Here is a 12,785-nt window from a genome sequence, read left to right on the forward strand (position 1 = left end):
GACTCCCACAGAGTTGTTGAGATGTGGAAACAAACTGACTTGCTTACCAGCTTTGAATCCCAGGCCCTTTCTACTGTTTATCCTGATATCTCCCTATTTCTTGTCCACATTCAGACTATCTCTACACTTGGGCCACGGTGATGGCCTCGGTGATGTTCTGCCTGCCTTGGACCTCCATCTACTCCAGGACATTCTGTCACTTCCTGCCAGATCCGTTTTTTGGTTTCCCATTCAAAAACACAAGCCGTCAGCTTGACTTTCAAGTTTCCACTTCTATGAACCTGCCTCCCAGCCTCTTCTTTATGATCCCTTTGCTTGAATCCAAGTGCTCCTTCCTCTCTTTTGCACAGAGTGCATTTTCCTGCCTTCAAGCTTCTGCTCAAGTTACTTGCCCAAGTATTAACCAACGTCCCGGTCCCAACTCAAATACTGTCTCCTCTGAAGAGCTTTGGCAGATTTCACTAAACGGAAAGCAATCTTCTCCACCTCTTTAAACTTTTCAACACCTTCCTTCCTCCCTTTCTCCTGATATAAAACACTTCATGTGAGTGTCTGACTGGTTCCACAAAACCGTGATCCTGCTGAGGGTGGGAACCAAATGGCGGCCATCTTTGCCTCCTTCAGAGCATTCAGCCCTGATCTTGCTTTTCAAGGGTCTCAGTTGTCTTCTCATCACGGGGACAAAATAGCTGAGCCAAATCAACTTTTCAGGAGGAAAGATGTGTTCCAGCTCATGATTTCAGGGTTTCCAGTCAAGGTTATTTGGCTCTGTGGCTTTGGGCCTGTGGCTGCATAGAACATCAGGCAGGAGGAGGCTTGTTGACCTCATGGTGACCAGGAAGCAGTACCAGGAAGAGGAGGGTCTGGGGTCTTAATATCCTCTTTAAGGTCACATCCCTTGACCAGTACCCCCCCCAAAGCACTATGGGACCAAACCTTTAACACACGGGCCTCTGGGGACACTTATCCAAACCGTAGTAAGGAGCTACTCTATAAAATTCATAGAATGGACTATTTCTGACTGCTTGTTTGGGTTTGGATTTATTTTAAGGGGAGGAAAATGCAAAAACGCCCTGGAATATATTAGTCATGATTATGGCCAAGGGGAGAAATCTGTCTCCTATTTGAAGAGCTGTCTGGCAATGGGTCGAGGTTTGGTTGGTTATGACCATCACACGGGACTTACTTCACAATTGGCCACAGGCCTCTGCGGGTCCGACTCTGTGGCCTCCTCCCCTCTTGGGGAAGTGACCAGCTGTGTGGTCGGAGTCTCCATTTCACCGTGGAGGAAACTGAGACTCAGGATGAAGTGCCGGACATCTCAGAACGTGGTGGGACTGGGCTCCCATTTTCCTTGGAGGCTGCTGCTGTCCAGCCCTGGCGTTGGCCCAGTGCGTCGAGGTGAGTGTAGACTGGGAAGATTCTTGGCATGTTTTTTCAGAGGTGGCCCAAGAAACTGTGGTGTTACCAAATAGCATTCATCCTGGATGATAAAGATGGAAGATAAATGAACAAGGCTTTCAGTTCAAGTTGGAATGGGGAGCAATGTAGGAAAGCAGTCAAGTCTGAGCAGACAGTGGTGGTGACACTTTATGAATTAAATGGAGAGGATCCTTACCTGGGAACGATGAGCTGGTGACACTTAGGAGTCCTTGTGTCTGACTTCATATCTCTTAAAACAGAGGAGGGATGGACCATGGTTTGGATGTGGTTTTTCCGTCAAAGCTTCCTGTGCTGGATCTTGGTCCCCAGTGTGGTCATGTTGAGAGAATCTGGGACATTTAAGAGGTGGGGCTGGTGGAAGAGGATTGGAACATGGGGTCTCCCCACTTGGCAGGGGTTAATGCAGGAACTGCATTAAAGGAACTGGCCTCAGTTATGTCAATATAGCAACAGAAAATGGACAAAGATAGCATGTCCCTAGCAACAGGAGGTAAAAAGAGGGCAGACTCAATCTTGGTCTTACCACCTGTTGGCCATCTGTCTTTGAGAGAATTGCTTGTCTGAGCCTACATTCCTTTATCTGTGAAATAAACAGTCACTGCAATCATGTTTCAGAAGCTATTATCATCCCATGCATTCTCCCCAATATGTAAGAAGTAGGCTTTATTACACTGTTTTTTGCTAATATTTATTCCTTCCTTATTTGACAAACAAGAAATGGGTTCCAAGAGGTTAAGACAGTGGCGAGAGGTTTCTAAGAAGGTGAAGCCCGATCTGCTCACTTACTATCGAGTGCACCAGCTTCTGTCTGTGTAGCACGGAGGGTGTTTTAGTCGTCAGTTTTTTGTCACTGTGACCCAGAGACCTGAGAAGAACAATCTAAAGGAAAACAAGGTTATTTTGGCTCTCGGTTTCATGAGTTCAGTCTACAATCAGGCAACTCCACAGGGAAGCAGAAAAACACGGTGGAAGGGTGTGGTGGAGGGAAGACCTCAGGATGTGTCATCCAGGAAGCAGAGAGGGAGAGAGAGCTCCACTCACCAGGGACAAATACAGACCCCAAAGTCCCAGCTCCAGTGAGCTACTTCCTCCAGCCACACCCTGACTGCTTGCTACTCCACAGCAGTGGATTAATCCACCCATCAGGTCTCAGTTCTCATAATATAATCATGTCACCTCTGAACCTTCTTGTGGTGTCTCACTATGAGTCTTTTGGGGGCACCTCATATCTAAACCATAACAGATAGGAACGCCCATCTCCATAGTGTTTGAAGTGTCAGGATGATATTAATTAAATCCCTGCTCATTTCTTGTTAATAAGTGTTTTAAAGTAAATATATCCAGGTATCCTTACTTCTTTAAGGATGTCATGTTTGAATGATAAACCTTTGGTTTAACGATGCTGATTAGTCAGGCATTTTTTTTTTTTAAAGACATTCCTTACTATTCAGAAAACGAGGCAGAAGGAAGCCCCAGCCTCCACCAGGGGGCAGCAGATCCCTCTGTCTGAGAGAGGATCCGAGAAGCAGAGAAGGAGAGGGTGAAGTGTGGCTCCTGCATAAACAAACTGTGGACCAGGACGTGAATCAGGAGTACAGCAAGGAGCCGTGTCACAACTGTTACCCACATGTAATGGGGACTTGCAGAAATTAATCAAGGGGACAAAACCTGGGGAAAAAAATACTGTACACAAATTTTCTGATGCACTTAAAAATGAATACTTAAAGTGAATACTTTCATCAGACTTTCTTGTCCCTTTTAATGATGATGATAACATCGGTGCGATTTGTGGAAGGAGACTAAAGAACATGACACGGGGGAGGGTCTCTGAGGACCTGGCAGAGTCTCTCTTCCATCTCCTCTGAGCTGTGCGACCTTCAATCAAGGCCTTGCCCTCTTGGGACTCTGTGGTGGAGACCTCTGTCCTTCCCCCATTCATTTCCTTTCTCCTAGGTACACGGGAGAAACCAAGCATGGCCACAGGACTGGTTCTGGCCAATGGGAAATCCACAGAAGGCCATCTGCCACAGCCAGGCCTGGCCATGAACAACTGCCCTTTCTCTCTCTGGTACCTGCTGGAGGGAGGATAAGGCTCCTAGGGCCTCCAGGAGGGCAGTGCCACAGAGGAAAGGGGCCCCCCTGCACTGAAATGCCCCGTGTAAGGTGGCCATGGTGAAAGTGGCCCGTGGATGTGATGATTCTGGGAATAGGGAATAAGTGTTTGCTGTGTTGAGCCAATGATGATTCCAGGCTTATCTGTTAAGGCAGCAGTAGTTGGTATCGCCAATACAGATTCATTTTCCTTGTCTACAGCAGGAGGGATAACAGCGATCATTATCTCAGCTGTTTCATAAGGATCAAAAGAGACGACGACGTGTAGGAAATGGCTTTAGAAGCCCTGCAAGTCCTCGTCCTCAGTCTGGTTCATCAGCCTGCTGGCCCTCCCACAGCTCCACCGAGGACGTACCTCCTGCTCACACTGACTCGTCCCTCCCACTTCCGCTTCTCCCCAACAGAAGCTGCGGAGCCGGCCACCAGGCCATCAAGGTCCTTTAGCTCAACACCACAGCACATCTGGGGTGGTGCTACATGCCTTCTGTTTTGCCACCTGAATCTTTCCCCCAAGGGATTACTGTTCTTCTGACAGCCCAAGGATTACATACTGCTGTTTTAAGAATATGGTTTGTTGCCTTCAAACATCATGTTGGAATTTGATTCCCCGTGCAGCGTTGCTGAGAGGTGGGACTTTTGGCAGGTGATCGGGTCATGGGCACTCTGCCCTCAATCCATTCATGGATTAATGAACTAATGGGCTGATGGGTTGGTGTGGAAGGGGCTTTGTTAGGAAAGCCAGCTCTCTCCAATATGCCTGTTCTGACATGTGATTCCCTCCACCAGTGGCACCAGAAGAAGACCCTCGCCGTACTCCAGTTCCAAGCTGTGGAAGTCCAAGCCTCTAGAACCATGAACTAAATAAACCTACAGTCTTTATAATCACCCACTTTGTGATATTCAGCTATAGCAACGGAAGATGGACTAAGACACCGATTTATTGTGAAATATTTGGGAAAAAATTTTGAACAAAGATGTCTACCCCCTTAAATTTTCAGTACTAATATTGGCATTTTCCCCATATTTCATATCTATCTCCACATATATATGAATATACATGTCTATGTGTGTGTGTACACATAGACATATATCTTCAGAGTTGAGAACACAGTGCAAATAAGATTTGGTATCTGGTATCAGATGTTTTGCTTTCCTTAATCTAAGTTTATGGCCCGAAAGCTCTTTGTAGCCATTACTTTCAGGAGCTCCACTCTATCCCATTGGAAGGATGCTCCGTGATTTTCACAGGGTTGTTTCCAGTTTTTCAGCGTCAAAGAAGAGCTGCCATGAACCTGTTTGTCAACGGGATCGCTTCCTTTCCAGTCAGGATTCTCCAAGGTCATGCAGGTTTTGGACCTGGGTCGTGCATCAAGGCCCCTTGCATTTCTTAGGCACAGTGTGGCATGTGGACTGCAACAACACGGGAGGTCAACTGTGGGCTATGGATGGCTGAGTTTCTTGGAGACTGAAGGGAAGTCCTTCTTCACACCAGCTCTGGGTAGAGGTGCACAGCTGTCCTATCATGAGGGATGTGATGACTAACTTTAGTTGAAGGGATAGCTGGTAAGACTTTCCAGGTGTGTCTGTAGGGTGTTTCTGGGAGAGATTGGCATTTGAATCAGTGGGACTAAAAGTCACATAGTGTGGTGAGCATCTCCCATCCGTAGAGGACCAGACAGAACAAAAAAGCCAAGGTAAGGCAAGTTTCTCCGCCCCACAACTCCTGTCTCAGCTGTTACAACCTTCTGCTGCTCTTGGACATCAGAGCTCCAGCTCTCTGGTCTTTGCACCCAGGTTTTAGACTTTGAACATGGACTGGGCCATGCTAGGAACTTCTTTGGTTCTCCAGCCTGTGGACAGCTTATTATGAGATTTCTCAGCCTCCATGATCACGTGAGCCAAATTTCCATAATAAATTCCATCTATCTATCTATCTATCACCTATCTTCCTATCTGTATCTATATATCCTATCGATTCTGTCTCTCCAGAGAACTTTGATTAATGCAAGGTACAATGGAGGGCCCCCCTACTCCTCTGCAGGAGGCATATCTTCCAATTTTCTTGAGTGTCTGGGGATTATGTCTCCTGAACTGTTGGCTGTGCTGATGGACCAGAAAATACACTTCTTGAGGTTTTATTTTTTTTCTCTTTTGACCTCTAAAACAAATTATTGATATATAAGTAACATCATGAAGGTCGCTATTTTAGATTATGTAGTTCAGGTGAATTTTAATATAAACACAAAGTTGTTCAATTATTACCACTAATTCGAGAATATTTTCATCACCCCTGAAAAGAGCCCCCTATTTGTTAGTGTCAACTCCCCACACTCGCCTCCCTCCGGCCCCTGGTGAACACTGACCTACTTTCTGTTTCTATGGATTGTCTGTCTAGACTTCAGGCAACTGGAATCTGTAATACTTGGCCTTTGGGGTTTATCTTATTTCATTTAGCATAATCTTTATCCATATTATCAAATGTATACATACATCGTTCTTTTTATGTCTGAATAATATTCCATCATATGGATATACTACACTTTGCTTATCCATTCATCATTAAAGTCCTATTAATAACATTTGAGTTATTTTCACTCTTTGGCTATTGTGAATATTGACATGAACATTTGTGTACAAGTTATTGCAGGGTTATCGATTTTTAATTATTTTGGGTATGTACCTAGAATTACTATTTAACTCCATGTTTAACTCACTGAAGAATGGCCACATATTTTCCAAAGAGAAACATAATTTTACATTTCCACCAGCAGTGTATGAGGGTTCCAATGTCTCCACCCCCCCCCAACTTTCATTTGTCCATCATATTGATAACAGTCATCCTAGAAAGTGTGAAGTGGCATCTCACTGTGGTTTTGATTTGGATCTTCCTGATGATGCATGAATATCTTTTTCCATTAAATACTTCAATTTGCATCTCTTCTTTGGTATAGCTTTGCAAATCATTTCTACTCAAATCCTTTGTTCACTTAAAATTTTTATGTCTTTTTATGGTTGAGTTATAAGATTTATCTAGTCTGAACACTAGACCTTTATCACATAGATGGTTTGAAAATAGTTTCTCCCATTCTATGAGTTGTTCTCACCTTCTTGTTATTACCTTGTGCACCATAAAAGTTTTTAATTTTGATGAGGTTGGCTTTATCTATTTTTCTTTCATGCCTCATGCTTTTGGTGTCAGATCTAGGAAACTGATGCCTAATGCAAGGCCATAAAGATTTATTCCTGTTTTCTTCTAAGGATTTCATAATTTTAGCATGTACACTGGAGTCTCTGATTCATTTTGAGTTAATTTTGTAGATGATGTGAAGTACGGGTCCAACTTCATTGATTGACATGAGGATCTCCAGGTATCCCAACACCATTTATTGAAAAGACTATTCTTCCCCTTTGAATTGTCTTGACATGTTGGTTCAAAAAAAATCAATGAACTATAAATATACGGTTGTACTTCTGTGCTTTCAGTGTATGTGTCTCCTTATGCCGGTGTCCCAATGCTCTCCTGGGGGATTAGGAAGAGTCTTTTTTCAAACTGGGCATAAGTTTTGAAATTGGGAGGTCTGTGTCTTCCAGCTTTGTTTTGTTTTAAAAATTGTTTCAGCTATTCTGGGCCCCTTGCATTTCTGTATGAATTTTTAGAGTCAGTTTGTAAATTGATGCCAAAAAAAAAAAAAAAAAGGAAGCTGGGATATGGAGAGGGATTGCACTGAATTTGTAGATCAATTCAGGAAGTATTGCTATCTTAACATTATTAAGTCTTCCAGAGTGTTATTCTTGAAAGACAAACAAACCACAAACCTCAACAGTTACTCAATTCACATAAGCAATAATTCTTAGGTTTCTCTGCAACATCGACACGCCTATTTCCTCCAGCATCTTTTTAAAATGGAATACTTTGCCTTATAAATGAATTATCTTTATATTCATATATATATGTATTTCCTGACTGGCCCTATTAATTGTTTTAGTAAAGTTGCTAGCAGTAGATTCTATATAAATTTCATTATAAGGTGGAAAAGCCAAGGCAAAAAACAAACATGCAAATACAATTATATTTTGTACATAGAAAGGCTGGTGGACCTGTAACAGGAATGGACAATTCTGGAGTCATAGACTGCAATGCTCTCCTGGGGGATTAGGAAGAGTCTTTTTCAAAGCCTAACTGTGCTTCTGCCTAGTAGTGTGTTTTAGATCATTTTCTGTTGTTATAACAAAATACTCAAGGATTGGTACTTTATAAAGAAAACAGGTTTATTGACCTCACAGTTTTGGAGGCTGAAAGTTCAAATGGCACGGCACCAGCTCTGGTGAGATTCCACTTGGCTGAAAAACAACAAGGTGACGGTGCTACCAGGAAAACAAGGGAGAGATCACATGATAAGGCAGGAAGCTAGAGAATTTTAGGGTCAGTCTTGCTCTTTTTAAAATAATTTGCTTTTGACCAATGGAGTAGAGGAAAAGGGACAGAGAGAAAGTAAAGAGGGGAGGGCATTGCAAAGTCCTATGGAATGAAATCTACCAAATTATGTGGTCCATGTATGAATATGCCACAATGAATCCCTCTTATGTATGTAATTATAATGCTTTAAATAATAATAATAATAATAATAATAATAATAATAATAGAAGAAGAAGAAAGATCAGTAGAGGAGAGCAAATGGACTTGAGGAGGGAGGAAGGAGAGAAAGGGAAGGTTCGGGGGAATGAGATTGATCATATGGTGTTATGTGCATGTTATGAATATGGCATAATGAATCCCACTACTGTATATAATTATGATGTACCAATAAAAAATTTCAAAACGTTGCTTTTGCAAAAACTAATTGCTGGGTCCTGTGAGAACTACATTAATCTCTTTCAGGGGTAGTGCCCCCAGTGACCTAAGGGTCTCCCTAGGCTACCACCTCTCACACTGCCACACTGGGGACCAAGCTTCCAGCACATAATCCTTGGGGAACAAACCACATCACAGCAGCAGTGTGCAACTTTAAAGTCCTGAGTTGAATCTGTTTCCTGATCTTAAATAATGGCACGATTCAGGTGCCCAGGTGACCTCAGGGGCCTGTGTTTGTAATATAAGTCACATTTACTTTTAATGACAAATTATAGAGTTGCCTGAACACCTCCCTTCCCAGTCTGGCTGACAGAATGCACCTTCCCAGTGTCCCTGCTTGTTTCTGTGTCTCCCAAGGGGGTGTCTCATGTGCCCTGAGTCAGTCTGCAGTGGCAGGCACCTGCACCGACATGTCACACCCCCACCCTCACCGTTTTGCACCTGTTCCCCACCTGGTCCCCTCCTGGCACCTCATGTCTGCAGTCTTTGTCACTGCATTGCTAAATGCAGGCAAGGGTGCTATTTCAACACTCATCCGAGGCTCCCATCCTAGAAGCACCAGAGCAGTGCTGTTTGTATGCAGCAAAGGAGAGTGGTGTCCTCCTCTCTAAATGCAGCCAGCAACTCTGCCCAGATCTGGAATCCCTGAGTCATTCCTACAAAATTCCATAAGCCCCAGGCCCTCCTATTGCCAAGTGCACTCCAACCAGATTGAAGCCCTTAGAGGTGGAAGATACCACCTCATCCCTACCTTCTGCCAGCTCTTCACCCTCCCACCTGACCCACCTGGCCCTTCCTCCGAGGTCACCACACAGATGGATGAATGCAAGCCCACCTGGAGTAAAGGAGGGCGGTGGTCACCTCACCCCCAGCAGCGAGGACCTGTTCTAGGAGCAAATGTGAGTTTTCCATGGTGAAAAATGGTACCTACCCCAAAAGGTGGTCTTGAGATTAACTGAAATAATGTAAATATAGTAATAAAGCACAGAAAAAGATATTTCCCTCAGGGTTCCAAAATATCAAAGGGGACAAGGTCTATTTTCTGCCAGAAAGGTGCATTTATCTTTCCAACTACTTTTTACTACCCCAGTGCAAATCTGCTTGAGCCTGTGATTCCAGGAAAGAGGGGGGCCACCCCCTTCTTCCTGTGGATTTACATGGCTTCCTTTGAGGGCAGGATGTGGATGAATCTTGGAATCAGAATTCCTTCCTCACCTGGCCAGGCACTTGGGGATGACGGACCTTCTCTCTGTTCGTGGGGCTGGCCTGGCTGGGACTAAGCACAGGAGCAAAAGAATGCGTGCTGCTTCCCAGCCCCCAAGGTCAAGGCGTTTCCTTGTTTAATCCCCTGGGCTTGCACCAAAAATAGAAGCTTGCTTCATCCACACCGTCAAGGCCTTTCCCGTGACTCCTCCTCTCCAGAAACCCCCAGCGGTTATTAGGGAGCTGAGCTCATCCCTGTAAGGCACCCCACAGCCCCTGCCCACGCGGCAGTAGCGCGCACTCGCCCGCACCTGGGAGCGCGCTGATTCTCCTTCCTGCTGATCTTATTGCAGCCCAGGTGCGCGCTCAGGCGTTCCCACCAAGGGGTTCTGCTTTCCAATCTGGCCGGGCGCAGCTCTGCCGCGATCGAGCCCCGCTGTCCACCTGCTCCCCCCCCCCCCGCGGCAGTCCCCTGACCCCACAGCAGGTGGGCCCATTGCCCAGCCTCGCAGGCGGAGGAGGGAGGGATCGGAAATGCCAAACTGGGTTACATAAGTGGGTTAGGCAGGTGGCGGGCGAGGTGCGCTCTGGAAGGAGGTGGTGACTCACGAGCCTGGCAGGGCTGAATTCTCAGTTCTCCTTTTGGTTTCATTTCCACGAGAAGCTACGGGATGTGTGGTGTGTTTGCAGAAGTGGGATGGACGAGTGTCGATGTCGGAATACAGAAGTAGAGGGCGGTCTCTGCGAGCCAGATGGAGGACCCAAGTACCGCAAGACGCAGCAGCCCTCAAACCCAAGAGAGTTCACAGTCCCTGAGACTCAGACTTGGGAGGGCCGTAGAGACTCCTGAATGACAGGTGGAATTGTGACAGCGCTTGCAAGGCCCCAGGGTGGAGGGTGATTCTTCCTGGGGAGAGAAGAAAGCCTTGAAGGAAGAGAAGATGACGCCCCAAGCGAGTTTTGAAGAGTGAGTGCAACGTTGTCAGGTGGACCAGCGACTAGGACATTCTTGTTAGAGGGGTGGAAGGGGCTTTGGTGACCCTCATCATCTTCGGCACCCTTCAAGGCCACCCTAAATAAGCTTTCTAAGTAAAAATGACACATTTGCTCTGCATACATCTGTTCCTCCCCTGTCATTTGTACTTATTAACTTGGGCTACCAAGGATGTGTGTGGGGGGGGGGGCTAGGGGTTGGGGGACAAAAGAGTTGACAAGCAGTTCAGGATGCCAGGGTCAGAAACTTGACAAGATCATAAAGGGCTTTGCGTACCCAACTAAAGGCTTAAACTTTGCCTGTAGACTGAAGCTTACAAACTGCTGACCATGAGTTTGCTTGTTATTTTTTCTTTAAATTCTAAGGGTTTGTTTTTCTTAAGTTTTTATAAAGTTTTGAAAGTCAGCTCCCTTCTGGCAGCTCTTGGAAAAAATCGAAAGCCGTGACATCACTGGATTCACGATGCTGCCATGAGTCGGTGCCAGGTTAGAGCAGGGGCTCTGTTTGCCTCCCTTGGGCCTCTGCAAGCTGTCATTACCTCCCCTGGAGGCCACTTGCAGCCACTGGGTGGAAATAGAAGGGTCCCAAAGTAAGATTTGGATTGGTGAAATGGGAGGATGATTGAATTCGAGAGGAGAGCATTTGAAACCCAGACCTGTCAATCAGCCGTGGAGAGGAGGGGACCGAATCAAATAGTCAGAAATGCAAGCCCAGCTCAAGTATGTGCAGGGTCACACTTTGTGGGAAAAAACTGCTCTCTCTTCTTCAATACTTTGAGTTCTTAGGTTTCTTACGATTTCTTTACCCTGTCAAGGATTATTCAAGTAAATTTTAAGATCGTTTTCTGGATGGGAGAGAAGTGCAAAACCCATTTTTTTTTTCCCCTGGGCTTACGGCTCCTCTTTTGCCTCCACCCATAGAGATAGAGCTGGGTTGTAGCTCAAGGAGAACTCCAAATCTTGGAACATTGATTTTCTGAGCTTAGAGAGCTCCTTGCAGGATGAAGCCACATGATGTCAAGCTTCTCTAGTGTTCATCTCCCATAGAACCAGTGCAACATTATTCCAGCGCTCAGCCAACACCTATTAATTAACTGGAAAGGAAAAGAAGAAGATGGAAAGTTGAAGAGGGAAGTGGCAGGCCATGAAAGAGGAGCATCCTCACAGACCCCAGAGCTATAAGTAACCCACTGCACCCTGTCCAAATTATAACCACAGTTTGCAGAGGAAAGAGAGGAAAGGCGTGCCGAATTTCCTCTCCTTCTCCAACGTTTGCATCCAATCCATTGTTGGGGACCCACCTGGAGTGGCTCTTAGTCTCCATTTCTGCAGCAGGATGGAAGGGCTGTTTAATACCAGTCAAGTGCCAAGCAGATGAAAAGCAAGTAGTATTCTTTGTCTGGCAATGAATCTCACCCGTCTTTGTCTATTACTAGAGCTAATTCCATTCACAGGTGCAATGCTATTTACTGATTTAATCATCTCATTCAGCGCCACTTTTAAAGTAAAATAACGTTCCTTTGCATGTGTCTCGATTACAAATGTCAGTAGAGGTGGAAATGAGGGTTTGAATATTTCCTGCTGTGTATGTGCTCTCCCTGGCTCGGAATGTGTGTAGCTGCTGGCAATCAGTTTTCATGCACCAGCTGTGGTAGATTAAGTGGGTGCAGGGACAAGGAGACTCACTCATTCATTCAGCCAGCATTTTGTGTTCCAGTGTTGCTTCCCAGGGAAGAAACTCCTGAGTCAAGAATTCGGGAACAAGGAGTTGATTGGCACTCTGAAAGTGAGGAAGGAAGACAGAGAAAGGAAGGCCGCTGAGAAAGGGTGCATTGTTGAGTCAGCTGCCACTGAGGGAGCTTAGTCATGCTTTGGAACCTCTCTCTGAATACATGCCCTAAAGTTATCCTACCCAAGGGGTGAGAGACCAATCCCCTTCAATCATTGGTTGAAGACTGCTTCCAGGGGAACATGGATTTTCTGGAACTTTTGCTCTGCTCCTGGAGTAGTTAAAAAAGACTTTGGTGGTCAGGGAAAGCTGAGGCAGAGGAATGCAGGTGCTGGCCTTGGGAAGTTGGTCCACACTGGACCAAAGAGATAAGGACAAAGGGATTTGGGTAGGGCAGTGATGGAATCTGCTACCTGTTCTTTGAGGACTTCTGTGTGCCATTATTACAACGAT

The 12,785-nt window shown here is 45.4% G+C and overlaps 2 long non-coding RNA genes across 4 annotated transcripts; one reads left to right on the forward strand and one right to left on the reverse strand.

Annotated features, from left to right (window-relative positions):
- Nucleotides 1-1,022: 1,022 nt before the first annotated feature.
- Nucleotides 1,023-10,455, reverse strand: LOC144366328 (uncharacterized). 3 transcript variants are annotated; one of them, XR_013425357.1, is made up of 4 exons: nt 10,220-10,455; nt 2,230-2,322; nt 1,619-1,772; nt 1,023-1,483 (listed from the first exon to the last, which is right to left on the reverse strand). It is a non-coding gene; the product is annotated as an uncharacterized LOC144366328 (long non-coding RNA). The 3 variants fall into 3 exon arrangements; XR_013425356.1 differs by having other exon boundaries at nt 1,619-2,322; nt 10,220-10,382; XR_013425355.1 differs by lacking the exon at nt 10,220-10,455 and having other exon boundaries at nt 1,619-4,536.
- Nucleotides 9,549-10,726, forward strand: LOC120888972 (uncharacterized). The gene is made up of 2 exons (XR_005732616.2): nt 9,549-9,968; nt 10,275-10,726. It is a non-coding gene; the product is annotated as an uncharacterized LOC120888972 (long non-coding RNA).
- The last annotated feature ends 2,059 nt before the right edge of the window (nt 10,727-12,785 follow it).

Source organism: Ictidomys tridecemlineatus, chromosome 8, assembly GCF_052094955.1.
Source record: "Ictidomys tridecemlineatus isolate mIctTri1 chromosome 8, mIctTri1.hap1, whole genome shotgun sequence".
Classification (NCBI taxonomy): domain Eukaryota; kingdom Metazoa; phylum Chordata; class Mammalia; order Rodentia; family Sciuridae; genus Ictidomys; species Ictidomys tridecemlineatus.